The 27573-nt window shown below is 46.0% G+C and overlaps 1 long non-coding RNA gene across 2 annotated transcripts; it reads right to left on the bottom strand.

Moving 5' to 3' along the window:
- Window positions 1-1644: 1644 nt before the first annotated feature.
- Window positions 1645-7670, bottom strand: LOC144115773 (uncharacterized). 2 transcript variants are annotated; one of them, XR_013311538.1, is made up of 2 exons: window positions 7355-7670; window positions 1645-6721 (listed from the first exon to the last, which is right to left on the bottom strand). It is a non-coding gene; the product is annotated as an uncharacterized LOC144115773 (long non-coding RNA). The 2 variants fall into 2 exon arrangements; XR_013311539.1 differs by having other exon boundaries at window positions 1645-4884.
- Between the last annotated feature and the right edge of the window lie 19903 nt (window positions 7671-27573).

Here is a 27573-nt window from a genome sequence, read left to right as displayed (position 1 = left end):
TCTAAGGTAGGCAGAACAATACATTTGTAAGCAAGTAGGCGTAGTAATTTAATCAAGCAGTTTAACGTCGTGAATTGACACTTTGGCTGCGAGGGACGCCGTATTGGAAGGCTCCGGATTAGTTTAGACCACCAGGGGGTTTTGTAGCATGTGCCAACATCGCGCACCACACTGCCGCCTTTTGTGGAGGCGTAACTCGGCCTCCTCCTGTTGCCTTACCACAAAAATGGTCTGCTCATATGTTTCAGCCCCTTTGTCGCTTTTCTGGTGCTCTGCACTTGCGCACTGCACAGAAGCCACCGCAGTGGGTGACTGCTGCTGCATCCTAGTTTTCCCATGTTGCGTGCCGCTATGTTTGGCCCGTTTAAATGTTTCCACACCTCAGTTAGTCATTAAACATATTATACAACCAGAATTCGTCACAACTGTAAATTTAGAAGCTGGGAAAATGTGTCACAAGGTGTTGTTTGTAATTCTAGGAGGTGAGGTTTCTGCTGTTCGCGATTTTGAGCGTATGAACTGGCAACATATCAACAAGGTCTGAATGTATTCATAGTCTAGGCAAGTGGCACAAACTGGCCCAGGTGAAACGTGAGTGAGCGATGCCCCCACTGCTGTGCCACTTCCATGGTCGTAGTCTGCAGCCCAGTTCCACAAACTGGCCAGGTTGTCATGCGAGCAAGAGGTGCTGCTAGTACTGTTGCCACTTGCATGGTGTGAACGTGTGTAATGCTATATGCTGGTCAAATGTTTAGGAGAATCCCTCAAGGTGGAGTAGATTTGTAAGAGAGTAAATACTCCCTTATTACAATGCTGTATGCTGTAAAGCGCAGACATTTCTCATGTCTGGGGCAGTTGAAGGGACCGTCACACCTAATACTAAAACTGGGCTTTCCTAAATCTGCTTGCCCCAGTGGAAGTCAAGTAGATGGAATTTCTCACTACTTTTGCCAATGCCCTAAATATCTATGCTCCGGTCCTTTTGCTTCATCTAAGTACAGAACAGTTTTGGATAATTCTGTAGCTTGCGGTAACTGCTTGATAACCAGATGTGGAATGCCTGGTAGCACTTTTTTTCTTCATCTCCAAGTTTTTTTCTCAGATTTGGTCCTTTTTTTAAGCACATTTTTCTTCCAGTTGCATATTCAAGGCTACCTTGCAGGCCAGTGAGGTACGGCTCTAGCACGAACCAATGCCTCAGTCAAACCAGTTCGTGACTTTTAATTATCTTGGTACCGATTAAAACTTTTACAGCCTTGTTTTTCCTTTGCATGATGGTTTCCTTCTTGTTTCAGAGGATTCCAAAATTTCTTCCAGCTGTTTTATCGTGTTTTAAATTTCTATTCTTTCCTCCTTTTGGATATGGTAATTTTGTTGCTGTTTTTTGTATACTTCTTGCGTGGTGTTTTGTAGCCGCTATATGATATTACTGCTTTATGTTTTTTCCCTTTCTGTGTATATATTATACATTTCTGCTTATACTGTTTCATTTTAACCCAATTGTGATGTTATTGTGCATAGTTATTTGTGCTGATTACATTATAGTCTGTTGTTTTTCATTGCAGAGTGCTTGAACATGACTGCCTTGCCAGGACCTCCCTGTCAGGGACCTGTTTTGGCAGTATCAAATAAAGGAGGGCATGATCACATATTTTTGTTGTATTATTTATTTGTACAGATCCGGGTTTGGATGTCCACAATAGGACGGAGAAGATAGCAGCATAATTCATGTAGACAGCAAACATGTCGTCCCGCAGGACCAACAGCATCAAGTTTTCTGTTCTTGCCTGTTTTCATAAAGTTGCTCCCGTTACCACTGGGTGGGATATCGTGCCTCACAACCACATGATCACTTCAAAAAAATGCTTCTGCACACTGCAAGTCTGCTTTACAGGTGTGAAAAGAGCACATATGCCCAGGTGTTTTTATTGCAGTCATACTATTATGCTGTCATTCTGCTGACCAGCAAGCAGCTCTGCAGTTATTCTTTGACCTTTATTTGAACTCTCTTTTTGTTGCAACACACAGAAGAGAAACTCTGCCATGTTGTCGCAGTGAGCTAGCAGCCACCTTATTTTGATTTTGAGGTCTAAATGGTGACAGAAGAAGCAGGAGGACCTCATCATGCAAAAGGATGAAATGACTGCACCAGGCATTTTTGTAGAATCTTTCTACACACATGCGCTTATATATGCATACACACAAACTTGTTGTTTCAAATTATTCAATACAGATTTTTATTTGAAAAGCAGCGAAAGGTACGTCTATGCAGGTTGATTATACAGCAAGGCAGACATCATGTACATAACAGAACACAACGAAATAATGAGTAATTAACCAATATAAATGGAACCTCTAAATTTTTTTTTGTTCAGGGCACAAGATTATACTGACAAATTGAAGGCCTTCAACATAAGAGGTAAACCCAGTTTAAAAAACTTCTGAAACAGAATCGTAATTCGAGATATGGACCACAGAAAATATGCATTTGGCAGCTCGTAAAAATTGCCTTTCCCACATTACATGTTCATAAAAGGGCGTTGCTTACATCATCTATGTTCTAAAACCGCCCATTTTCGATATGCAACGTGAGAAAACCCAACTTGAGTTCTCTGAAGCTATTTTCATGTTCGATATCTCGAGGCTTCATACAGGTTCTGAAAAGCTATGCTTGCCTCCGATTTTTACACCCTTCAATTTCACAATATAGCATCGTACCATGCCATTACACTCTGAACAATGTTGCCATAGAATCAGTACCCACCATCAAGTATTTCGGGGTTCACATAACATCCGACCTTTCTTGGAACAATCACATAGACGCGATTATTAAAAGGGACATGACATGTTCTCCCCACAAATCATGATTTTATGTTACTGCCACTGGCCACGGCATTATTAACTATACATAAAAAAGGCGTATGGCCCTATGTGCACATTTCAGCTGGAAAGCTAGAAATTGCAATTAGAAGTTATCGGTTCTAATCCCCTCCCGATGACAGTGACGGCCATATAGATGCAGCCTGAGTGACGTCATAAATCGTTAGCACTGTCATCATCTCCAAAACTGCCGCGCACAGTCAGTGTGGAGCACAACATGCACCTATTCAAATCCCGCCGTGGCACACTGCGGTGAAGTCTCCAAGATCAGACATGAAACAGGACACAGGCCTTTGTTGCCTTTGTCTTTTGTCCCCCTATTGTGGGGTGTGGGCTCCTCATTCTCTTGCCAACACCCCTTCTTCACCCCTAGCATGAACAATAACCAACCCACTGCCCTATCCTCACTATGCACAGTTCAGTTCCAGGCAAGCACGTGACCATTGGTTTATGGCGTCACAGATCGAGGGTGCACCAGTGTTGCCTGACTTTCACACGGTTCAGGATAACTTAAATACAAATTACTTGTCGCACCAAATCAGCCTATATCTCGCCTACTTGTTCAGATATACTTAACAAACTACATGCAATAAACAATTTGAGTCTGAAGAATGGTACCATGACCTCTTCAACAAGGCATCGAAAGCATCTGAATTCCTTCAATGCAACCTTGGTTTATGAAACCCAGACACAATGCTTTTAACATAGAATTAATTAGTGTGCTCGAAATGGAATATACCTCCTTGATTTCTAACAGATGCACATATACTAACAAAATCGGAGTTAGGAGAATGAGCCTGCCCAATTTATATCTAAGAATTACTGAGTATCAAAGAAATGAAACAAATATCTGAACTTACCTCTGCTCAAAGGACAGCAAATATTTTCCATTCCCTCCTTTTTCACAAATAATACCATAGTCACTCTTACTTCGCTTTGTGCCATATCACACCAACCTGTCGTGTTTTTACCTGCATTGATCACCAACTGAGAGATGCACATACCTTTCCTCAATTTGCTTTTTTCATTCACCTTTTTTCCACCCCATTCGTTAATGGAATCAACTGCCTGGTACCATTGCATGTGCCATTGATCATGATAAATTTGAAGCCAGTCTGAAATGTTACCTCCAGCTATAGTCGTGACCCTTCCATTTTTCTGTGCCTTTTGTGCAAACAATGCACTCAAATGAACATGACTGTCTACTGCTATCTGTCTTTATATTAACGTGATAGCGTTAATGGCCCCGTTATCCAGAACATCTGGTGTCAGGTGGTCCGCACAGAGCAACCTAGGAGGCAGATGGGCCACTTAGGTCATGTAACCTTGCACCGTCCTCACAGCCTGCCCACTGGAAAAGAGCCAAGTGCCTATCATGGCATGGGCCAGTTAAATGAATGATTGGTCGCTCGGGAAGAGCAACCGGGGCCGCAGAAGGCCCACTGCTGGGAGCACCTGCCATCACAGGGCAGTGGCGCATCGCTTAACCGCTGCACCACCGCGCCAGAAAGGGTACGAGGACTCCTGGCGATCTATGACTGTAAATTAGAGAATCACCTGTATATATGACAATTAACTCATTATGCTATTTGAGGCTAAAGGTGAACATAAAATCTTATATTCTTATATTTGCGGTATTCAGTGTGTTCCAGTTTATACCAGCAAGGTTCAGGTCACCAGCCATGATAATTTTACTTCCAGACGTGTGCTTGAGCATATAATACAGAGCCAAGATAGGTTCCTCCAAAGTTCTAAAGTGTGTAGATGGTATCCACATGTAAGAGACATTCTTGCAGATGCAGCTTGCACCGCACAGCTTCAACACCAGTGACATCTGCCATTACAGAGGAAGATACGCTTTGTTACAAAAATGCAACACCCCCTTCCCTTGATCCTACTTCCCTGCACAAAATCACATACCCGAGTGGTACAACTACAGTCTGGCTTGCATGGCAAAACGAGTTTGAGACTCTTGGTCAGACCAAAATGTGGGCTGCAGTTTGCCTGAAGAAACAGATGCGTGTTCAGGAAATGTTCGTCTTTGTAAGACCAGAATATAGTCGGCAGTTCCAAACCTGGCCAACATGGCAAGCAAAAAAAAATTAAATTTTAACCCTTGTGCATACGTGCCTCCATATAGATACCTTCAAGCATGGCATAATTAAAATCGCCGTACTCTCAGCTATCTAAAACGTAATCTTTGAGATGCCCTGTTAACCACTTGAAAACTTGCATATCAGACTTGTTCTTGCCCAACTTGAATTCACGTTCCCCATGTGGTCACCACACCAAGCCTATTTAATACAATTGTTCAAGTGAATTCACACCTGCACAGCACATTTTCTAACCATAAAATATGACCAGTAATCAAGCGTTACTAATGTTAAGTTACCGCTATCACTCACTAAAGTTAATTACAACACTAGAGTTACGTACGAAGATTGCTTTGCTTTGTCCAAATCAGGCATCCTACTAACCTTCCCCTAGCAGAACCACATTGTGCATCCCGTTGTCTTTATAAAGACAGCAGCTTTAGGCACTTATTCGGTCGCACCACTGCTGCTAATTTGACAGCCCTCCTGCAAACCATAAGCTGCTGGAATGATATTTCTGATCACACCGATTCCATTAATGACCCTGCAGTCTTAAATCACCAAGAGCTGTTATGCTTTTCCTGGTTTATTTTGTGCTGTCTTGTACTTTGTTAGTCATGTTTTAAATGTTCATTTAAACAGCAGAAATATAATGTGTTGCGTACTATTCTCCAAAGCCTTATATTGTATTACATATGATTTTCTGCACCACGTGCAGTTCTGTAACTTCTTTCCTACATGCTTGCCTTTTGTGTAACCCATTTATGGTGAAGCTTCAGAAGTTTGAAATATGACAGTGGGTAATGTGAAATTTGAGTGCAGCTCTTCAAATGCCACTTGCCACCACTGGCAGGTGACGTGTTACACTGCTAGCCACCTTCCAGTTGCCCATTCCTCCACTCTCTCCCTGGCAGGTGGCGTTTCACTCTGCTACCACCTGCCACGCCAAGAGTGGAGGAATGAGCAATCAGTTAAGACGTTGAATGCAGGAACATGCGCTCAAGAGCTTCTCTGTAAAAAAGTGATGTCCTTCATGTATGCGGCTTTTTTCTCTCCTTCGCTTTCTGTATACGCCCTCCGCACATAATACTCCTATTAGAAGCGTGTGAGTGTTTTGACTAAATGAATCTCCTGTTGAGAATTCGCGACGGAAGGGCAATGATTGCTTTGGCTAGATGCACAGCAATTTATAGCACAGCTGCAGCGTAGAACTTAAATGCATGAGGAATTAAATGATGAGGCGGTATAAGCAGCATCAGCCCCAATTCCTTTGCAGTATAACTAACAAAACAGTCCCAGATTAAGCGTTAGAAGGTGGCGGAAACACCCATGGTCGTATTAGCACACACGTAATTGCTGTGCATTTTTCAAATGACAAAACATGTGATCCCCACGTATAGCCATGCATAGCAATGCGTGAAAGAGTGAAAACTTCATTGTGCAGTCGATATGACAGTAGAAGTTCTTGGCACACTTAAATATTGGCACCTCACAAACAGTAGCACAAAACAGCCCATTATAGCCTTTGCAAAACCATGTTAACTGAGCCCATGATGCCAGAGGAATGTCTGCAACAGAAAGGTGCTGTGGTAAGTGGACACAGACATCATAGGCACAAGGTAATATCTAGCTATGTACTTTGGTTCGTAGCGCTTTTCTCTTTTATTTTCTGGCGAGAATTACATCGGTAGTGGGGCCTTGTTAGGCTCAGGCCAGCTGCCTTTGACTTGGCCGTCGAAGACCATGCTCTGTGCAATATTGAAAATAAATAAAACAAAAAATGCCTTCGTTTGAAAGCGAAAAACTAGCAGGTCTACCAATGTTCCGAACTCTCCGCGATGTCCTGGAATGATCGTTCACGTTGCGTACTGGTGAACGATCCTACATTTTCGCTGTGGCACTATTATAGATTGAAGCCCAACTGAGCGCCAGGAATTCACACCCACACAACTTCCACAGCAAAGTAACCGGGACGCGTGACAGGCAAGGCGAAAGACTCGCTGCACAGTTCTTTAACTGACACAACTTTCAGTGCAAAGTAGCATGCAGACGCGAGAGGCAAGACGAAAGGCTCACTGCAGTTTAATTCACACAGAAATAAAACATACAATGCTCGGTGCAACTCACCGGACCTGGCGTTTAAAATTAATGAGCATCAGTGCCGTCAAAGGTTTGTATTTCGTGTAGAGCTCATCCTCCACCATTCAAAAAAAACAGCCTGCTGGTACTTAATGTTCAAGTAAAAGCAAAGCTTTACTCCACTCTAGCACTCGTTGCTCACACACTTGCCTGCCATGTAAGGCCAGCTACGAAACTTCTGCTCCATATTTCCAACAATTGTACGCACTGAATCACTTGATATACCTGAAACGTTCACCTACCCTTCGTAAGCTTACGTCTTGGGAACTATTCGCGATGTTTTGAAATGTAACACAAGCAACATGGAGGCGGCCATCTTGTCTAACGCTTTATGGTCCCCTAGCGGTCAACGCCAGTACTGCCATAGCAAGCATATTTGAAAGCAAAACAAAAAAAACATGTCGAAATGCATGCCAGCACTTTTAAATGCTCGCATTTTAGCTTTGCTAACACTGAATAACGTAAACATCCCAAGTTGTCAAGATTTCACGATGGTTTTTACGTTTGTAAGTTTGCAACACAGTGGTTGGCAAGCAAATTTGGCTGCTGATGATGACACTAGCACAACAGCGCTTATGGTATAAATGGCGCGGCGTTTGAAAACGATAGCGCTATGTTTGGGCATAGCCTCCTTTATACTCTCTGTGCCTGTCAACTCCGCGCTCCGCGGCCGTCGTCGCCGCTCCTCCTCCTTTGAGAAGTTACGCCGCTGGCTGCCGAGAGATGGCGACAGCGACGTTGGGGCACCCACAGCCTGCCCACAGCAGCCCGGATAGCCGCGTGCCACGTGCTGTTGCTCTGTCGTCGTTACGTGGGCTTTTTTGCAGTGTGCAAGGTCTTCCACTTTTCTGTGCCTTCCGATGCCGCAGGAATACAGCATTGCACCAAGTGGTGAGTGCCAGCTTTGATTTATCCTTCCGGCTATCGCTGCGTAGTGTTCAGCTGCATTAAGGCTTGTGAAAAATAGTGGCGGCACAAAAAACTGCGTTTATCACGCGTCAGTACTGCAATAGTAATTCGGGATGTGCACGTATTTTTTTTTTGACTGCAAATGCTCCTTTTTGTATTATTTTTAATAAAAATTCCACTACCACCAATGCTAATTGCTTCTCTGCCTAGCTCGTCTGCGTAGTATGTTGGATGTGCTCCTGCGCATTTTTTTTTACAACGTACGCTAATTGTGAAATTTTGTGAAAAAATAGAAACAGAAGATTTACCTATTGTTATGGTGGCTACTTTAAAGTGAGCTTAACCGAACGATGGAAAGCTATATTAGTTTAAAATGTTGTCAACTCAATCGTTGTGTCCCTCTCTTGCATCGGAAACCGCCAAACTCGTATTCAGCCGCATTGAGGCCTGTGAAAAATAACGACAGCACCATAAACTGTTTATTACGCGCCAGTAAGGCAATAATATTAAATGTGCGCTAGTATTCTTTGGTCTGCGGTGCTAATTTCTTCCCTGGTTAGCTCGTCTGTGTGGTATGCTACATGTGCTCCAGGGCAGTATTTTTTTTTGCAATGTATCGGCTAATTGTGAAATTCTTTGATAAAATAAAAACACAAGCTTTACCTATTATGACCATTGCTTTGGAGTGAGCGAAACCGAAAGATGCAACGCGTATGTTTGTTTTCCTTGTTTTTCAAGTTAGAAAAAAAAATTGTTTGCAGGACGCGATGAATCAATTAATGTAACAGCTGATACCGAAATTGTTCTTCTTACAGCTCCCAATGGCATACTGCTGCGTACCATTGTGCCGGTCGGACAGTAAAAAGGAGCCCGGCGTTTCTTTTCATGAGATCCCCGTCGAAGCTGCACAGCGTGAGCAATGGCTGAAAGCAATACGAAGAGATGACTGGGTACCTAACTGCACTTCCAACTATTCAAGGGTATGCAGCAAACATTTCAAAATCTCTGACTTCGCAGAGGGCAAACGGCGCCGTCTGAAAAAGGGAGTTGTACCATCAGTTTTCAGTGACTACCCGTCGTACTTGCAACCTCGAGTATTGAAGGAGAGGCACAGTGTAAGCGGAAGAAAAAGAGCAGCTTTTCAGCCCCACCATAGCCAAGATGAGCCAGCGAAAAAACTCGTGAAGCATGACGAAAGCATGAACGTGGAAATGCCGGCGTCTGATGCTGACAGTGAGGTCTCTGAAGCCGCTCCAACTACAAGTGTCAACTATTTTGAAGTGACGCAACACCAATCAAGAGCCACTTGTACAAAGCATGAAGAAGAACTTGTCCGCGCCGACAAAACAACGGAAGCTGACATCAGATCTTCCTACTGGCTGGCAGTGGAAAGAATCAAGTGGAAGAGGAAGGAGAGAGACTTAAAAAGCAAATAGAGAGGCTTCGCACCACGGTAGATAAATATAAAATGGAGCTGAAAAGGCTTAAAGAAGACAGTAATTTTGGAGATATAACATATATCCGGGAACAAGCGGAAGAAAAAAACATTGCTGCAGTTTTCCTGCTCAACCAAGTTGTCAATTTCAAGCGAAAAATGCCAACATGGTCTGAAGATGTAGTGCGACACTGCATTGTAATTAGGCATCTTTCTACAAAGGCCTATGAGCACGTCCGAAAGGAAAAAATGTTGAAGCTTCCAAGTAGGAACACACTACAAAACTTCATTGGAAGTACCTCTGGAGAGACAGGTTTTAGTCGCTTGGTACAAGCCCGGCTGAAAGCAGAGCTTGACAAGCTTGAATCGCCGCAGTCCAGAGTATGTTCTCTCATCGTCGACGAGATGCGAATAAAGCCAAGGTTGCAGTACAACAAGCAGCAAGATAGCTTCGTAGGCCATGTGGACATGGGTGTGGCCACCGATCTTGACAGTGCGCCGGTACTGGCAAATTCCTTGCTTTATTTTGTAATTAACGGCCTGTCTACTTCATACAGCATACCAGCATCGTACTTTTTTACGAAAGGACTGAATGGCGCACAGCTGTCCAAATTGATGCGATATGTTCTCACTAAGGTTGAAGAGGCAGGCTTCAAGGTGGTGCGCCTTGTGAGCGACAACCATAAAGTAAACGTGAGTGCCATGAAGGACCTCTGCGGCGGATTCCTCACGTACAGGATACAGCATCCGTGTAATCCTGATCGGCTGCTTTTTTTAAGCTTTGATTATTGCCACGTCTTGAAAAACATCCGCTCTCAGTTCCTTGCACGCGACCTTGGAAAGAAAGGCGAGGTTTCGTCATCTCACTTGAAGAAACTCTACGAGATGCAGAAAGATTGGATTGTAAAACCTGTGAGGAGCCTAACCAGAAAACATGTTTTTCCGAACAATATTGAAAAAATGAACGTCAAACGAGCTGTCGAAGTTTTTTCTCCAGGCGTTACATCTGCTCTGGAGTTTTTGAAAGAGCACGCAGGACAAAGCTGCCATTCATCATTTGCCTATGCGGGACCCACAATACTCTTTATGAAGAACATCCATCGGTGGTTCCTACTGCACGACACCAGCAACAAGTACCAACATATCGAGCAAAATTTCCCTGACGTCAGGCACTTTGACGACAAAAATGATTCTAGGCTGGAATGGCTGGAAGTTACATTTCCGCTATATATCGACCAACTGAAGAAAGATGCAACTTATCCTCGTGCCTTTTTCACAGCCGAAACGTACGAGGCCCTTCTGCTCACAACATACTCGACTGCTTGCTGCATTCGCTATCTGTTAGCTGAGGAGAAGTTCTGTTTTGTACTAACGCGGAAATTCAGCAGTGACCCGATTGAAGCGCTGCTTGGAACCCTGAGGCGGTCACTGGGATGCAACGACCAACTTGACGTGCGGTCAGTACTCTCAGGACTAGAAAAAGTCTTGAAGACGGGAATTGCCGCGACATCTGAACACAGCAACGTGCTATATCATGAGAGTCACCACAGCACTGGACTTAGGACTGCAGGGCTATGTGCACTTGGGAGGATCGATGAGCTTCCAAAGGCTGCTTTGGAAATCTTGGGACGCTTAGACGTGCAGCATGTCCCTGCTTCTCTACCTACATTGCAGCTGTCGGCCACGTTCTATGTAGGTGGCTACATTGCTCGTGTGATAAGTGAACATATGGAATGTGAGCAGTGCTGTTTACTCGCAACCAAGCCACCTACTGGTAACCCACTCGAGCAGTTCACGCGAGAACAGGACCGTGGTGGGCTGCTTTACCCATCTGACGAATTACTCTATGTCTTAGACACGCTGCGGCTGTTTGTGGAGACAAGCTTAAAAGAAAACCCACGACTTGAAAATCCACTGAAGAACCTGACAGATGCAGCTGTTCCAGCCATCTGTAAATCAAGGCTGCTGAAGTGCCCTTTCAGTGACAGCAGTCACCGTGAACATTTTTCTCTACTTGTGGCAACTAGATTCATCAGACCGCTGCTGGTGAACTACGCCTGTTCGATAACAGACAAGAATGATTTGTATAAGCCGCTGTTTCGGCAGAAGCCACTCTCACGAAAAGTAATGAAGCTGTAAAAGTAGCTACTCTTGTAGCACAGCGGCTGTTGTGAAATGTGTAAATAAATGTTGGTGCCTTTCTTCTTAAGTTTTGTTTTAGCGCAGCGTAGACTAGCATTGTAACTGTACTATAACCACTTACGCTAGCGGAGCAGTCATGTAGTTTTTCGAGCCATGCCCACGTATCTTGAAACTGCCTCACATAACATGTCATAGCGTTGGTGTTACTGGCTAACAACTAACGTGATCACTTGTTATGCTTAGAGGATGTCTGCTTTACGAGTAAATATAACGAGTTTGTACGATTCATGCTTAGTAGCAGTTATCCCGCGAGCGAATAACAGCGCTCCCATCCTCGCGCCGGCATTCGCACCAGTGCGCCTCGACACCTACGTCAGTGGCGCCCTCAGCAGCGGGAGCGGCAGCGCCGCGCAACTTTACCCGACGGCGCCGCTGTATGGTTCGCGCGGCGCGTTGACAGGCACAGAAAGTATAAAGGAGGCTATGGTTTGGGCCAGTGCAGACGACGGGTGCCGTTTGAAAAAGTGCTGACGCAGATGATTCGTGTCGCAGTGGTTTTGATAAGCTAGCGTGGCAAGCGAAACGCGCAGAGTTTGATACGGCAACGGTGCAGGTGAGACGCCATGTTTCGAAGCTTCTCTTTTTCCCTTGCTCGCAAAATGCGCCCTTCCAAATTATTCAAAAGGAAGTGCTCTGAGGCTAAATGGCGGTGTTGAGAGAGCGAAAAATGCTCGACAATACCATGTATACATTACCAAAGATCGGCCTAAGGTGCGCAATCATCAAAGCAGTACAGACACATTCGGCTGTACGTTCTGTGTAAGCACAAGACATAAGTGAATATAAACTGCCATGTAGAATATGAATACGTCTAGTAAATAATTCGAATGAATTTCTTCTTATTTTGGTTTCGCTGTTTAGCATCCGAATAGCAAAGTGGACTAGTGCAATTACGTACACGTTACGTGGGCTTACAAAACCAATTAGAATTACAAAATATTTAGTCGGCATGGACGAATGTGGTCATCCATAACTACTTGTGCGCTAAGCACTGTTACAACTAAGAAAGCACGCAACTGATGGTTTAATGTCCGTGCGTCTTCAGAACTTTGTTTTCGTAGTGAAGGTGCGAATATAGTCCGACGTAACGCAAGCGCGCGCGCGCTGCTTTGGTGAAAAGGCTCCGTCTATAGTTCGACGCACTGCCGCGGCCAGCGTAACCGGCGGCTGCCAGCGTGCCCCGACGGGCCCGGCGCAGCTTTGGCTCCTGCTCCAATTGCGCGCCGGCGCCGCCGACCGCGTCGACACACAATGCATCGCGCGGAGAAAAATGACGGATGCCAGTGCGAGCGGCGTGAGTGGCGCGAGCTGCCCAAATATTGAAATTGTGCCGGACATCGTTGTGGAACGGTTTATCGAAGCCATAAAACAGCACCCTTGTGTATACGACACCAAAAGGCTGGATTTCAGAGACCACCAGGGCAAAGAGAACACTTGGCAACAGAAGGCGAATCACCGGTCTCTCCACGGGTGGGTTGTTCCCGTGGAGAGAGCGATCTTTCGCACATGCATCGAGCGCCTGCGCTTTCGCCGCAAGCGGTGCACTAGCAACACGAGAGCAAGTTTCTGTCGCGCGGATAACACCCTAGCCATGTTTCATTAGTAGCCGCAATGCCATGGATGGAACGAAACGGATGAGGCGACGCAGAAAAAGGCGCGAACGGAATTCAAACTGCCGGCGTGTCGACGGTCGGCGCGCGAGGCGGCGGTCGTTCTGCGCATGCTCGGCGCGCGGCGTCTGGTCGCATAGGGGGTGGCGCTTCGGCCAGCGCAGCGAAACCGGCGTAGCGAGACTGAACACGTCGGACTATAAATGCGCCTTAAATGGTTCATTGCTTGTTGCCACATCGCCAAGCGTAGTCCTTCGAGGCGGTGTAATATGAGCTGAACGAAATCTAGGTCCGTAGTTTGAAACCTGGGCAACGAATGTAACGCTTAAAATTGCTCCAGCCGTACGCGCGGCATACCTGTGTCGTGCTTACACTTTTATGCAAATGGACAGTTTACTTCACTTTGCATGAGTGATATATGTGCATAAAAACAAATCAAGGGCCTTCATTATACTCTGTGATGCCGTCATCAATATTGGCAGCTTCTCGGCACTACAGCTATGTTACGCAGTGAAGGGATTTCATTGTATTGTGCAGGCACTGATTTAAGCATGCAGTACTGATTGCCCTCCTTCTAAATAACTGGTTTTGATCTCCTCAGGCGTTTAATAGTGCATAGCACCTTGCCTTGAAATTCTTCCCCCTTCTCATTACCTTTTCCTATTCCTGCTTTCTCTTCCTTCCCACCTGGCCGTGGAAGATGCATGTATACCTGCAAGGCCATCCCCACTTCAACCTTTCCCTTCACCAGTTGTGTTTGAAAACACCTACATTCCCATTCCTGTATATTAACCTGACATTCACTGCCACATTTCACGACGCGCAATAAATGAGTGTAAGTGCGCATTTACACAACTTTTAGTAGGCCTTTTCATTTTCCTGCAACTAACGCCACACTGCACTAAAATGAAACCACTGGTGCAGTGAACAGCAGGCACTTCAAAACCTTTAGCCTGATAAATCGAGGCGCCTTTCCTTATGAGGAAAATTTAAATTATGGTAATGGTGCTCAGCGGCAAAAAAGAGGCACCTCATGAATGCCTAGACAGAGCCACCCTGGGAAGTGGTGAGTGAAAAAAGTAGTCCTGAAGACATTACACGGCTCAGCACATTAAAAATTGTTTATGGAACTACTATTTTCATTTGCGCCATTTTTGTGTTGCGCACCATTATATTTCATTTATTGCACCTGGCAGGTGCTGCGTGACGAATTGTACGAATGGAATTCAATGTAGCAGGAATGAATAAAACATATGGTTCTGAATTAAAAATTTAGAACTTTTACAAAGGCACACATACAACCTAGAACTGGGGGCACAGCTATACACTCCCAACATGTGCCAGTGCAGACAAAATATAAATAAACACATCACCACACAAATCAATGTATGCTGTCAAACGGTCACAAACAGTTTCGCCCAACATGGAGGAGTGTGAAAGCCTTTACAATGAAAGTTGCAAGCTATTGCATAAAAAAATAATTTGAAATTCGTTCAGTGCGTTAAGCTGCACTGAACCTAATTTTAAGTAAGACTTGTGCAAGGGTGCTTCCAGTGGTAGTAGTGGTGGGCTTGAAGAGTTGCACGAAACATGGAGTCCTTCTTCCATGGCACGAAAGCAGCCGATTCCACGCTGTTTTGTTTTTTTCGTGTCGTCTGAAATCAAGCTACAGTGCGGTTGACCTAATTAGTGCGCAGAAAAAATTAAACGAAGGCAATTAAGGCTACGTGCCTGCCGAGCAAACTAGCAGGGAGCGCTTGGTAAGAAATCGACGAAGACAACTTATTCTTCTGTCTTGTTCGGCGCTCACGATCGATGACAAAACGCCAAAGGGCGAAGTGTTGCTGTATGTGATGTGTGGTTGTCTGTTTCTTTTCCCTTGGGAAATAGAAGACGACCACGAAGTGTGATTTTCTAGGAAAAATAAAGTGCTTTACCAGCATAAGCGTGTTTTGTTTATATGTAGCTGTTGCACAGACGTGACCGCGGGGAACCACCCTTTATGCGCGCTAAGTTAGCAGATTGCCTCTAGCACCTTCCGCACGCATTTGCTTACCATCAGTTTTGTGATGCTGACGTGCGCCTCGTTACCAACGGCAGCCTGAAAGCCGCCCATGGCAAATAACCGCAGTGCCCATAGCACCTGCCGCCGCACCGACAGCACGCTCGCATGCGCACCTCCCAGTCCATCGGCGACTTCGTCGCATAGCCACTCCACAGTCTGCTTCTCCAGTCAAAAAAAAAGGCGCCGAAACAGCTCGTCCGGCGAATCAAACGCGCCTTCGTGCGCACTCCTTCGCCGCTGCTCGCGCCGGCGGAGCCGCCTCAGTCATATCGCCGCGTACACCACCGCTATTTTCTGTCACAAACGCAACAGTAAAATTGACTGCCTCGAGGTGATCACAAAAAAATGTCAATTTGCGCCTGCATAATTAGGTGTGCAACGCCATCACTTCTACCACATCCGTGACGTAATCTGAAGCCACCCATGACGCAAAAAAAAGCAATATGGCCGCCGGCCACGACCGACCAATAGGAGGGAGGCTAACCATCCATTTTTCGCAAGTTTTTGAAAACTTTGATATTTGACACTTCAGTAATACGGCCCCAGGAGTCTTGCAAACAGCATCAGCAGTAAGCATGGGCAGCGCCCAGGACCGTTCTGCGCTCGCATCGACAGGCACCATGTGATTTGGAAATGACTACATTGAGAACATGTCACAATGTGGGCAGGGGAAGACAAGCACAGTCATTGCCATAGCGTCATTACAACGATAATTGGAGCATGACTGCAAGGGCACTGGAAACGTCAGGCACTTAAAAAGGAATTCATCTCTGAGCTGAAATGAGCCTCTACTAATATGCAAATATATTAAATTATGAGAATGACAAGGAGACTACGCCATGCTCTCATCGGTTGTGCTTCATGCTAACTAGTCACATTTCTCACAAGTTAGCTTAAAAAAGGATAAAAGGGAGCACAACAAAAGTCAACAGCAAAAAACCTTACTGGACTGTTTGAATTGCTAATGGTTTTGAAATCCGCAGATGTAAGGGTGTGTCATGAGCGAAAGAAAAGAGGGATGAGTAAAAAACTGGACCTAAGGACAGGCACGTTAATTGGCACATGGCACCTGAAAGAAAGATAAGAGGGAAGAAAAGAGAGTGCAGTGGTATTTTTGCAAGAAATGGAGAAGACTACGACAACACTGAAAACAAGGCGGAAGTAGAAGAACATGAAGTGGACGTATAAAAGGAGGTATAAAATGCTGTCTGTTATTTAACTGTCAATATTGTTCTCTTGTTTTTATTCATTGATTTTTAAAAATTCACGATTGGTGCTACATTTTTGTCATCATCTTCCACGCAAACTTTGTTTACTCAACTACACCTTGGCCAATCCCCCCGCGTGGGTATGTGCCATATACCTGGGGTGAAGAAGAAGAAGGTATGGCGACGTAGACAGGAGGAGGAGTATTCTAGGTGCGGACGTTGGTGCACGGCCGTCAGCTGCTGCAGGAGGTGTTTAATCGCGAGACCTACTGACCAGGCGTGGTCCCCACCGGTTGATACCCCGGTCCTGTGGATCATGACGCTGACCCTGTCTTTGGAACGTGGGCCCTGTGTCAACGCCTCCGGATCGACGACTCTGCCAGCGGTAGTTGCTAGCTCCCAGACCTCGTCACCAGTACGAGGATGCCCCAACACCGACATCCAGCTAAGGCGACGTGGCACTACCGTCTCTTTTCACCTGATCCTCCTCAACACTCCTCTCGTGGAAGAGCGGCGTCTCTTGAAACAAGGTACCGCCTGGGTTTTTGTCCCTACTCCGCGTCCGAGATAGCGCACGAGTCACCCGCCTTTGGTAGCAAGACTATAAGTGCGACTTTGTGGTTTACGTGTGAGGACCAATAGTGTGATAGGACTGCGGTGTTTTCTGTAGCCTTATATTGGTGTATGTGTAGTGCGCTGTTTTGTTTGTTGTTCAGTCATGTGTAAAGTGCGTCTTGAGTTTCCTCTTCGAAGCCTTCTCTCTGCTTTATAGGCTTGCACACATACAGATCGCTTACCATTCCACACCATAAGTACACTTTTGTGTGACAGGGTGCAAGGCTTTTAGGAACACCTCTTTGAGCTACGTGGTCAGTGTAAACTCTAATGAACAACAAATGGCTACATAACACTCCAATGCAGATTGCACTCAAAAACGCATGAGAAGAACCAGTGGGATTTTTGCAGGGCTGACCAATAGATAAAGTATGGTTGAATGTGAGAAAATCCTTCGTCTGCACAAATTTGCGATACCACTCTCCAAGAAGCCAGAGAAGCGCAGAAACTGTGCTGGCAGAAACACACTCAACATGTAAACACTTAGCTTGGTTTGGTTTATAGGGGTTTAACGTCCCAAAGCAACTCAGGCTATGAGAAACGCCGTAGTGAAGGGTTCCGGAAATTTCGACCACCTGGGGTTCTTTAACGTGCACTGACATCGCACAGTACACGGGCCTCTAGAATTTCGCCTCCATCGAAATTCGACCGCCGCGGCCGGGATCGAACCCGCGTCTTTCGGGCCGGCAGCCGAGTGCCATAACCACTCAGCCACCGCGGCGGCTGTTGTAAACACTTAGTGTCATATTTCTCGATGAACAGACATTGCCACGTACACAGAACAGGTAGGACCGTTCTACCAATGCTACCCATGTTGACATTCCATAAGCATTACTTGTACCCTGCTATTTAAACGTTCTACCTCGGCACCACAAAAAAGACATGAGAGGAGGAACTGGGTCAAGAAATGTGCAGAGCTAAAATTTTTGTATAAAAGTTAACACCTGCACACCACTGCACTTGTGCTTTTTAAACAGTTTCTACAGTTGCAATACACACACAACAGTTGGAAACGTGCAGTCATTCACTAAGTTCACTCAGTACACATCACATCGCAACATGTTACAATGACTGAAGTGACCCCTCCTTCCCTTTCTGAAAAACAGAAGTGCAATACCAGCCTCCTTCTCTACCCAGGCAGTGACATGCAAGGCACCACAGCGGAATGGAAACGGGGACAATGCTTGTGAACTTGATTAATTTTAACCTTGAGAAATTCTTGCATGCTGGGCTCACCAAATGAAAGGTGGTGCTGGTTTTGCAGACATAGATTCCTATGAATCTCAAGACAACCGGGGTACCAAGATAAGAATATACATGTTCTTGGAGGCAGGTCCAGTACTGAGTGTTCTGTAGCTTGAAACGTTGAAAGAGAAAATTGCACAACACAGCTGCAAGCCCTGAAGATCTTCTGAAAGGCTGCTATGCAGTGCCGGGAGCCAAAGAGGAAGTGGTGCTGTTGCACCTGACTGGCAGAGGCATTGATGCTTTTTCATTAGGCATCTAGATACTAGGCAACACTCTCCATGGCACTTCATTCAAACAGTGTCAATGACAGGCCTGGATGAAAGACGTGTGCACCACAGCATTGCAAAAGGGCGCAGTACCAGGCTTGTTTTGTAGCAGGAGGCAGACCCCATTTGCAATAATGATGTGGCGGGCTAGAGAGCTGCAGCAGAGGCAGCAGTTTGTTATTTCGCTCAGTTGAACAAACAGCTTCACGCTTGATCAGCCTGAACAAGGGAGCTGGAAAGGGCACTCACAAGGCTGTAACTGTAACGGTTCACTCGAGCACAAGGCCTGGGTTGGCCGAGTCTGTACATAATGTGGAGCCAGGTCACAGTCTGTGCAGACTGCAAGAAAGGTGAAGACATGATCACCACTGTGTGGCTATGCTCGTAGTGTCCAACAGGTTTGTTGGACATCTGTCAGTAATTTGCAGCTTGGCGTAAGCCTAATTGTAGACCAGCAGACAATTGGGTTGTACCTTGTAATAAGCTGGTATTGCCATTGTGTTGGTCGTTAATGAATGCATTCATGATTGCACAGCTCCATGGGTCCCAAGCCAGCTGCCTGCTACCTCGTCTGATACTGGTTGTTGGCTGTTCTTCGAAGTTTACTGTCGGCAATGCGAACCGCAAACTGCAGCATTCATTAAATGTCTTCGATTCAGAGCTGAACAGTTTGCTTGTGACAGTTTGTGAACAGTGGCAAGCTGTATGATACATGGTCGCTTGTATTTGTGGAAAATATGGAACCAGGTACCGCAGGTGACGACATTGGTGAAGGGGCACTGCAAAGTTCTGCAAGTGCTTTGGCTCCATGAAAAGTATTCGACTAGTGGCAACATGCAGCACTACATGGTTGTGAGGTGCCGTTATTCCGAAGCAGTGAAGACGTAGCTGCACCACAAGAATATAAAACAGCTTGCCATTCGCAAGGACATAGCTTGCTGGGAAGTAGAATTCCACACTTTCCCGATTGTTTTCCCATCCAAGATTTCCAGCTTGCCAATACAGGCTGTCAAGCAAGCCAGCACAACGTTAGTGGACTTGAAATCCTTGTCATGCGGGGTTGAATGTCGGAAATCTTCATACGGACTATAAGCGACACAACAGTGGAGAGCTCCAGATTAATTTCAACCGCAGCGGTGGCAAGTTCTGCGAAGATTAAATGCAAAAACGCCAGCATGCTCTGTGTTGTCAATGCATGTAAAAAAATCCCAGATGATGTCAACAGATTCCAAGGAGTAGATGTAGCTCAGAAGCATAGCAGAAACAGGTCTCACTGTCACTACAGTACCCACTGATACGAGCACTGCAGGTAGTAGTGCAGGTCCTACGGCCTGCGGTACTTGTAGCAGTCCCCATTCACATGGCCCTTTGTACCGCAGTGATGGCATGCGTAAATGATGTGCCTGGTTGGCACCCTTGAGAAAGAGCAAGGATACCTGGTCCATACAACTTTTCCAGGCTCCTGACAAGTATCTCGGCCGGCCCCTCCACTCCTTCGCCAGCCGACAGATGGTATCCATCACCAGCAAAAAGGTGCTTCTTTGGTGCTTTAGCTACATCCAGGAAGCGATGCTGAAAATAAAATAGAATTTGTTCAGAAATAGGGCAAATTAAGGCAATACGTGAAACATGGTATGATATCTAGGGTTAATGTCCCAAACTGACTTCAGCTATGAGGGCTGCTGCAGTGGAGGGTTCCGAATTAACCTAGACCATTTGCAATATCACAGAGCAGCACATGGGTGCCATTTTGTCACCGGGCTCGGTGAGCGCCCTTGGCACTGAGCAACCAGCGCGGGGAAACATTTAAAGCATCACAGCAGTATAGAGCTGCAGTAAAATTTCACCTTTCTGGTACATTTTCGAAGTAAACAACACATGAATAGGCAGAAACAAAGCAGACCACACAAACACAGCACTTGCTTAAAACACAATTAATTCGAACACGTGAAACTTCTGGCATATAAAACACGCATCAGATCAAAACCTGAGTACGCCAGTCCCATCTCGAACCCACCTCAGTTACACCCAAGAAATGCGCTCGAATCAATTCAAAGCCATGCCGTCAATGTCATGCATCATGCATACTCTTATTCCATCAGCGTTTCATCTCTGAAGGACAGCCTTGAAAGCCTCTTACTTTGACGCTGCACTGCCAGCCTTTGTTTACATTGTGCATCGTCCCCACATATCTCACCACGCTGTGCATCCGTTTCAGACAACTTGCCCTGTTGCTCGCACAACAACGTTTTCAGGATCTTTTCCCCCGAGCTATTGTGGACTGCAATGCCCTTCCGCATGAAGTCGCCGCCACCACATGGCCATTTTCACTTCTCGAAGCCTTTACAATGCATTTTCAAAGGCAATGTTTGTACTTCTTTTTTCCTCAAATATCTCTAACCCCACCCTTCATGTAATACCTCCAGAGGTGGTCTTTGAGGAAAACAAAGTGAAGTGAAGATAAAATGTCCGAATATATATATATATATATATATATATATATATATATATATATATATATATATATATATATATATATATATTCTTGGCAGGTCACCAAGCAGATATGCTAGGATAAATATTTTAATGCCTGCATGTACCCATTAGCTACGCGAGCTCTGCGTCATGATACCGAGCATATACTGATACAGTCACCACATCCTGCTGCAATCTTCTGATTTTCTTTAGTTTTCTGCTCCTATTTACCTTCATGTTTTTGAGAATGAATCTGCGAACCGACATATGCACCCACTGATACTGCAATGCGCAGCCATGCATCTTTCATGGCCCGTTTTAACCTTGCTGGCAGGCCTACTGAGAGTTATATGACACCAGCCACTGTATCGAACGTACTACTTGCCGTGAGTGAGAGACAAGACCCTGCACTCCACTGAACACTCACTGAGTTAACAGATATCATGATTTTACGTATGTTACCCAGCATTTCAGGTGCTGAAAAACCAACCTTAACATTGGCCAACCTTTGGAGATTGTGTGGCAGAGTGTGAAGGTAAAGAATGACAGCAACAATGTGCTCTGCCTTTTTTTTTAAAGCTGTGAGTAAACTGCATTCACAAAACGTGATGGCTGCAGCAATTTTTCTTCAATGCAAATGTGAATATAAGTTGGGCAACTGGCACATATCAACCGCATACATAGTTGCTGAAAACTTTCGTCCACTTCGTCAGGGCAAGACTTCTTCAGAGAAATCTAAACAAAACATAATCAATGTTCTTTTCATGGCTTTGCAATGTGCGAAACTGGATAGTGAAAGTAGTCAGTCGTGTCGCCATGCATTATCATAAGTTGTTACTAAGAGTTCGTGAAGTGAGCACACAACGTGTGGTATACTGCATGCAATCATTTCTCATGCAGCAAGCAGTTAGTATGCTTGCAAGTAGTTGAGAGAGTACACCAACAAGGTGGAAACTGACTATGATGAAGGATGACTGCTTTGTAGTACCTGTGGGTGCATGCCTCACTTCGCAACTGTTTTGCTCTAAAAAATATGAAGTGCAACTGATACAGTAACATATGGAAGCTGAGATGACAGCAGCAGGGGGCGAAGACTATATCAGTGCATATGCTCAGTTTCTCTTTTACCAGAAGAGGACGGAAGTTACGGCCACATGCGTTAAACAACTTTTCCTAGACTGTTTGTTTTTGTTTCGCCACGAACAAACGGAGATTTCCTGTACGCCGAATAAATGTTGTTGCAAGCCAGCGCCATGTTCATCTGGTCTTCTACTTGCCTTTTTGTGCTCTGTTCCCTCCAAAGGCGTACAACAAGACAAGACGAGAGATCGTGTCATCATGAGGTTCAAGGCAGTTTTGACACCCAGAACCGTCGGCTGAAAGCAGCAGGTTGCCCGACGAGACTGCTATCCAGTGTCGCAGAAGGGATTCTGCAAGCACCTAGAGGCAGGAAATATGTTACAACCACATCAGAATAAAGGAAGCCGTACGCGGTCATTCCTTGCATTAATGGCATTTCCCACAGTCTGAAAAGGGTAAGAGCAAGAGCTGGTGTAAAAGTGCTCAAGTCAGCACCCAACAAGTTAAGAAGCCTGTGCGCCAAAGTCAACATCGAGCAAAGAAAAAAAATCAATGCAAGAAAAAACACCTGAAAAACATGTCAAATGTGTGAAAATCGGAGTTTATGAAATACCTCTGTAATGCGGACGCATATACATTGGTCAAACAGGGCGCTGTTTGAATAAACGGCTTCGAGAGCACAAAACATCCCTAAAGGGCGCCATCAGCAGTGAATTAGCAAAACATTGCAGAGAGCATGAATGCACTCCGCAGCTTATCAACACAATGGTCATCCCGTCATATTTTGATCAACGGACCAGGGAGATTGAAGAAGCCTTCAAAATCCGACCAAAGAGCGACATATGCGTCTGCATACCTTCAATAGCGCTTCGTGACAGAGAAATTGATTATCTGCGTGCGATGCCTTAATATTTCACCACGTGTACATCTTATGCGTTTTTCATGCTTCTTTTTTTCCTTCTTATACGAGCGAGATGTATATATTCGACGAACATGCATTAAAAATCTGGTTGTTATTCAGCGTCGTGTTCCTCGTCTCTCTTTGTCTCGTGCTGCGCTGCTCCCGTCACAAGATCATGCACCAACCAGCCCAAATTTTCACCTTGTTAAAGCACATTTCATGTAAACAGGTAAGTCTGAATGGCCTAGCCAGCAAGCATTCACGCGAGTTGACAAATGTATTACACCACCTGTAACGTAAGCATATGTGCCTGAAATTTGGCACATATGTGCGCTTAGATGCCTGAAGTCTTCATGAAAAAGAAGAAATAATTTTATTGAGCCAGAACCGAGAAATCTAGCATTAACCTTTTGGGGCTGTCCCTAGGACGCACAACTTTTTGGACACGGCTAGTTGTGGGGACGTTTTTTGGACATCTTCGGGAAAAATGGGAACCTCCTGGGGCCATTCCAAATATCCTGATGGGATATTTCTGGGAGATTTTGAGGAGGTTTCGTGTTTGTTGGGGAACGTATGGTACAATATAGTTCAAAAAATTAAGCAGAAAAATGTCTTCCATTTAAGGGGCGCCTCCTAAATCGTGAAAATAAGAGGCGCAGCCCTAAGTCGTGTGTATGCAGGGGCAAATTTAAAGAGGGGCTGTTATTCCACCCCTCCCCCCTCCCCGCCATTAAATCGAGAAATTTTTGCTTAGGAAAACCATGCTGTACCAATTGTTTCGACCAAAAGAAGTCCAAGAAGTACATGGCGCTCATATGGGACCTCACCCCCCTTCCCACCATTCCCTCCAAGAGTTACCCATGAATCCGCCTCTAATTAGTGTGTGTTGTCTATGTATTCTTCCATATACGTAGCGCTGTTCACATTCATGAAAAAATTGGCGGTGGTTTAGCTTTGGTTAAACCTGGAGTGACGCGATAGCTACAGCTGGCCGAGTGGAATATGCTCACGTGATCAGCCACGGCGCCGCGCTGCCGGCAGCTTCTCCGCACCATGTGACCAACCAGGTGACAGCGTGGCGGCGCAGCCACAGGGTGGCGGCGCCGTGGCACGCTCAAGGCTCGAGATGCTACGTAATGTAGCTATCGTTACAAAAGAAAAATAAACACGCACCACTGGGAGGCAAAACAAGAAACACAAAACACTCTGCGCCTGCCTTCACTTTCAGATGGCACGGTTTCTTTCTGCAGACGCTGACCCTCGCCGAATACGGCGTTCCTTTATGGCGCCCTTGAGTGTGAGTGATCCCGTACTTTTTGTCGGCGGGAAATGACAACTGCACGCCTACTCTGGTTCCCGGAAATACGGCAGGGAGGGAAGTCAGATTTGCACCTCCATTTGTAACATACCCAACAATTCTGGAAAAGCATTCTTAAATACGAAGGGTCAATGACCGCAGGTTTTATTTATTTCTTTTAAGATTTCACAATGACAGTCAACATATCCGCAGATCTCCCGTGGACAGGCTTGCATTTTTTTGCTGATAACGTTTTTGCTATCATCAAAAGTGTTCCCAATTGGTTTTCTATGGCAATCTTAACTGCATGATGCGAGCGATGATAAACTTCGAAACAAAGACTTTGCTACAAATCAGAAGAATGACCCATTACCTTCAAATTTTCTGTAACAGCTAGTTCCTTACAATTTTCCAATATTCACAATTTTTCTGCCCAAAACGTCGGGTACGAGTATATCACATTTTATGCCAAAAGGCACGCAGATGTGATTGAAAGCAAAAAGGTTGTCGCACGAACGAAGCAGAAGCGCCACACTTGCAGGGCATCTGGCGCGTCAGTGCCGCGAGGTCTGAGCGCTTAGTTAAGGTTGTAGGAACGATGCGATTTGTAAAATCTTCAACGCGCTGAGAAAGGTGCAAATATTTTGTGGTCAGAGAAGTGTGCGAGGCAGAGTGGCAGAAGCATGCTACAAAAACAATAAGCGGAGAAAACGCAAACACCGAAGACCCTACTGCAGAGTGCAGCCATATCTCTCCACGTCGATTCCCTTGGCTACTGTGTGGCAGGACTACAGGAAGAAGCCATAGCTGGATGCCGTATTTCGAGGCAGGGCCAAAATTTTCTGGTCCCACACAAGCAGAGTGGTGCACCGGTTTTTCTACACCATTTTGAAAAATTCTGACGCAGGCAAAGATGAAGGCAGCTCATTCCACTTTCGCGCACCTCGCGGAACACGTGCCCTCAATCGCTTTCGGCGCAGGCAGCCCAGAGAACGTGCCGGGCCCACTGATCATCTTTCGAGTCCTAAGCCTTGCTGCCCCACCGGGAGACATCAAACGATGTCCTCTCTCACCGTATAGCTCAACACGACGACGTTGCAGCACCCTGTAGGATACCGAAACCGGAGCAGTACGTGAGCGCGATTTGTGGACAACGAAGTCAACAGCTGCAACGGATACGGGTCCCTTTTTGGTTAGAGCACGGCACCACTCCCAAGCTCAAGAGGCCTACCCACAGGTGGAGCGTCGCTGGACTGGACTCCTAGACGCCGCAATCGTGAGTCCTGGTGCGATAAAGAAACACTGGCCCATGTCCGTGCTACAACACCCGCGGCCACTCTGCGACCCGAGTCTTGTGCCGTATTCGCAGCCGTTGGAAGGGGAGTCCCTAGTTGCCTACGACCACCCGTGCGCTTCCTGCATGCAGGCAGCTGACATACGACTGCTGTTCGGTGCACCAGACGACATTCTGCTCTTCGTCAATTCCGCGGAGCGCTGCAAGAATTTTACTCACAAGAATCGCGCCACATGTCGCCTGTCCAAGCACAAAGAGCCTGTTCCTGACAACCACGAACAGCAAGCTGCGCAACTGGTCAAGACTACCGTACACATCGGGCACTATGCCACTGTTGTCCGCACCCGGGGAGTTCTGGTTCCCGTACCACACGGACCCCACTGTAATATCGGTGCACGTGACAACCTCGTGCTCCCGATATTTCTTTGCGCTATCACTTCTCCATATTGCGATGAGCCTCGTTCTCGAAGCCCATCGTGCATTTACGACAAATGGCTTCGTTATTATCGAAGATACGAAAGAAGATCTCCAGGATATTAACGAAGCCTTCAGTCTCACTACAAACCTTGGTGTTGGTAGGTCTTTTGCGCTTATTTCAACTGCCATCAAAGTCGCGGAACGTGCAGATCTCATGAAGGCCGTCCGAAAACTGTTTCATGGTGCTGTTGGTATTTACCGACGTGCGATCGACCCTACTGATGATGCGCCCAAAGACGAGAACGACCTTCACCTGCTGCTGACCAAGGCTGCTGCTCGACGCTTTCTTACCGGAGACCCTGCTGATGGTGCACCTGCTGTGCTTTTGCCGCCAGCAGGCCTCCATGGTGCCATAGGAGGCGAGGAAGATTTTGTGCATCGCCTGCAGAAGCAGCGCACCACGGTGGCCGGCCGTTTGTGATGGCCAGCGGGACGACGGAGGCGTGGCGAGGCGGCTGCATCAGGTCGTCGAGTTGCAGCCAGCGCACCATATTCGTTTTTGGGTATAGTCGACCACCGATGCGAAGATGAACGTGTTGAGTGGCCAAGTGTTTAACCCTTTAGGGAAGACACTGGGGCCATCCGCAATTTAATCCTCTCTACTCATCCCGGGTAATGAACTTCATATCCAGCAAACTATTATTCACTGCGTCAAGGACCTTTTGCTCGATTTTCGCGACACTAACTTTGTTTTCTCTGAAGTAGCCGCATGTCGGATGCTTTAGAAAAACCACCGCGGCCACTCTGTTTCGTGTTCTCTCCTGTTCCGGCCAATGAATTTCGCCTCTGGTAAACTTTGAAAGGCACGTTTTGAGTCCTGGCGGCTGCCGAATAAAGCGGATTCAGGCTCTAGCTTTCTCAAACATAGGTAGGCATCGCCGGATGCGTGGAATCGTGAAGCTGTCTGCAAATTAGTAGTGGGATTTTCATGTAGAACAACACAATCTTGGCTTGGCTAAGCCACACTGCATTTACTTGTGCGCCCTCGAAAGATTGGCGAAAAACCTGCGGTTTGATCTTGGCCGTTCGCAGTTTCTTTTTGCTGTAGTTGGTTGACAGCTGTGGTACTATCGGAGAGCAGCGTAGTGCCCCGTCAAATCAGTCAACGCGAACGAACGCTACGGAACAGCAATTACTTGCTGCCCACATCGGTCTTGTGAAGATCTGGCTGCTACGGTGAAGACACTCGCTGCAGGAAAGCCTTACGATAAAAACGAGTACAGAAAATCGGGACAGACGCTTCTAGTTTGCGCGGCTACCACCCCCATCTGCACGACGCTGAACATCAAAAATCTGCGGGGAAATTTTTAATGCGTGGCGAACTCAATAGATTTCTTATGACCGTGAGAACAAGGTAGCATCCTTGGCCCGGTACCTTT

This window comes from Amblyomma americanum, chromosome 1 (assembly GCF_052857255.1).
Source record: "Amblyomma americanum isolate KBUSLIRL-KWMA chromosome 1, ASM5285725v1, whole genome shotgun sequence".
NCBI classification, from domain to species: Eukaryota; Metazoa; Arthropoda; class Arachnida; order Ixodida; family Ixodidae; genus Amblyomma; species Amblyomma americanum.
The sequence above is the reverse complement of the archived record's forward strand: the minus strand, read 5'-3'. Positions and strand labels throughout refer to the sequence as shown.